The following is a 3,470-nucleotide window of genomic DNA, read 5'->3' on the forward strand; positions in this document are numbered from 1 at the left end:
ACCATACAGTCACCTGGCTACGGTCAGTTACCATGGCAACCATCATATGTCCCACTGCTACGGTCAGTTACCATGGCAACCATCATACACTTGTGTTGCTACGGTCGGTTACCATGGCAAACAGCAAACATTCTGGTTGCTATGGTCAGTTACCATGGCAACCAGCATACATTGGCATTGCCCATGTCAGTTCTCATGGCGACCATCAGACATTCTCTTCTAGGTTAGGAATTTAAGAGAGTTTGTCTTTCCCCTGCCCCCCCAATGTAGGAGAGACGGAGCTGGAGCGGAAAAGGGGGAGATGGGCTCAAAGGCTTTCCTGAAGTCAGAACAGACACATCCCCAGCCTTTCCCTCAGCTACTGACGGGGTCATTTTGTCAGAGGAGGAGACCAGGTTGGTCAGGCAGGACCTGCCTTTCCCAACCCCACACTGGCTGGGCCTGATCCCCCTGCCCCAGGGCTGGAAACACAGTCCAACCATCTGTCATGGACCGATCCAGGCCACACTAGAGAAGGGTGAGGCTCCCGAACACATCCAGTACATCGGTGACATCATTGGATGGGGGGACACAGCTGAAGAAGTTTTCAAGAAAGGACAGAAGATCATCCAGATTCTCCTCGAGGCCGCTTTTGCCATCAAGAAGAGCAAAGTCAAGGGACCTGCCCGAGAGATCCAGTTCCTAGGGGTGAAATGGCAAGATGGACGACGCCAGATACCAACAGACGTCATCCACAAGATTATAGCCATGGCTCCACCCTCAAACAAGAAAGAGACCCAAGCTTTTCCAGGAGCAACAGGCTTCTGGAGGATGCACATCCCAGAGTACAGTCAGATTGAGAGCCCTCTTTACTTTGTGACCCGTAAAAAGAACAATTTCCAGTGGGGTCCTGAGCAACAACAAGCTTTCAGGCAGATCAAGCAAGAGATTGCTCTTGGACCAGTCAGGACGGGCCCAGATGTAAAGAATGTACTCTACTCTGCAGCTGAAGATAAAGGTCCCTCCTGGAGCCTCTGGCCAAAGGTGCCTGGCGAGACGCGAGGGCGACCACTGGGTTTCTGGAGCCGAAGCTACAGAGGTTGTGAGGCCAATTCCACCCCTGTGGAAAAGGAAATCTTAGCGGCGTATGAAGGCACACGAGCAGCTTCAGAGGTAATTGGTACCGAAGCACAGCTCTTCCTGGCACCCCGGTTACCAGTCTTGAGCTGGATGTTCAAAGGGAAGGTGCCCCCTACGCATCATGCCACCGATGCCACGTGGAGCAAGTGGATGGCTTTGATTACACAACGTGTCCGAATCGGGAACTCGAATCGCCCTGGCATCTGGGAAATCATAACCAATTGGCCTGAAGGTGGGAACTTCAGTCTGGCAGAAGAAGAAGGAGAACCAGTAAGCCAAGCTGAAGAAACTCTGCCATTTGATCAGCTGCCAGATGAAGAGACACGCTATGCCCTTTTCACCGATGGCTCCTGCCGTGTTGTAGGGAGGAGCTGGAAGTGGAAAGCAGCCGTTTGGAGTCCCACCCGACGAGTGGCGGAAGCCACTGAAGGTAAAGGCGAATCCAGTCCGTTTGCAGAACTCAAAGCAGTCCAATTGGCCCTGGATATCGCAGAGAGAGAAGGATGGCCAAGGCTCTACCTGTACACCGGTTCGTGGGTGAGAGCCAATGCCCTGTGGGGGTGGCTAGACTGGTGGAAAGAGATGAATTGGAAGCGTAGAGGAAAACCCATCTGGGCTGCTGATCCGTGGCAAGACATCGCTGCCAGAGTGAAGAAATTGACCGTGAGAGTCCGCCATGTAGATGCCCACGTGCCCAAGAAACGAGCTAATGAGGAACATGCTAATAACATACAGGCAGACCGAGCTGCACAGGTCAAGGTATCACAAGCAGACCTAGACTGGCAGCAGAAGGGAGAATTGTTCCTAGCTCGATGGGCCCATGATGCTTCAGGTCATCACAGCCGAGATGCCCCTCATAGATGGGCACGAGACCGAGGGGTGGATTTAGCCATGGATATCATCTCTCGAGTTATCCGTGACTGTGAAACCTGTGCTGCTATTAAGCAGGCAAAAAGGTTGAAGCCCCTGTGGTATGGTGGACGCTGGGAGAAGTATAAATATGGGGAGGCCTGGCAGGTTGACTATATCATGTTGCCACAGACCCGCCAAGGTAAACGCTGTGTGCTTCCCATGGTGGAAGCAAACACAGGATGGTTGGAAACATATTCGGTACCGCATGCAACAGCCCGAAACACCATTCTAGGTCTGGAGAAGTAGGTCCTGTGGAGACATGGCACTCCAGAGAGGATTGAGTCAGACAACGGGACTCATTTCAAGAACAGCCCATTAGCCACTTGGGCACAGGAGCATGGGATTGAATGGGTATATCACATTCCATATCATGCACCTGCTGCAGGAAAAGTAGAAAGGTGTAATGGACTGTTGGCGACAACCCTAAAGGCACTAGGTGAGGGAACTTACAAAAATTGGGATAAGAACTTAGCCAAGGCCACCTGGCTAGTCAACACTAGAGGCTCTGTCAACCCAGCTGGTCCTGCCCAAGCACAATCCCTCCACACTGGAGATGGAGACAAAGTTCCAGCCATCCATCTAAAAGGTATGTTAGGTAAGGCCCTTTGGATCACTCCTCCCTCAGGCCAAGACAAACCCAGTCGTGGGATTGTTTTTGCTCAAGGGCCCGGAAATCCCTGGATGGTTATGAGGAAGGATGGAGAGATCCAATGTGTCCCTCAAGGAAACCTAGCCCTGGGGAAAAACTAATTCTGTGCCAGGGGAGAGGGGAAATTGGAGACATGTTAGTAACCATTTTCCCCCTGGAGGAGAATTTTGGGGAATCCATCAATTCCCTGTGCTTCGCCAGCAAGGTGGGAGTGGGATTTGGGGGGATTTGGGGGAACATGAGGGATTTGGGGGGATTTGGGGGAACATGAGGGATTTGGGGGGATTTGGGGGGGATTTGAGGGGACATGAGGGATTTGGGGGGATTTGGGGGGGATTTGAGGGGACATGAGGGATTTGGGGGGATTTGGGGGAACATGAGGGATTTGGGGGGGTTGGGGGTCTCTGCTGGATTTTGGGGGGTCACAGGAGGGTTTGGGGGGTCCTGGGGGAGTTTTCGGGGGGATTTGAGGAGGTTTGGAACATGTCACAGAACAAAGGGAGCTCCAAGGAAACGTCCCCAGACGCGGGAATGGGACTCGGGGAATTGTTGCAGCTGCTTCTCGACGACTCCACGAGCAGAGGGCCGCGAGCAGAGCTGAATCCTCCTGTGCTGGGCTGCAGAGAACTTCCCAGGAGAAGCTGTGTGGAGGTGGCACAGCCCAGAGCGGGAGAGCTGCAGGCACAGAGCATTCCCTGGGTTTTTGCTCTGTATTCCAAGGCTGGAGCAGGGATCACTGCAGGGAGCAATCCTGAGGCTCCTCCAAGGATGTCGCTGCTGACCTGCGAGG

Source organism: Manacus candei, unplaced genomic scaffold, assembly GCF_025592945.1.
Source record: "Manacus candei isolate 608988 ecotype Guabito, Panama unplaced genomic scaffold, ASM2559294v1 h1tg000099l, whole genome shotgun sequence".
NCBI lineage: Eukaryota > Metazoa > Chordata > Aves > Passeriformes > Pipridae > Manacus > Manacus candei.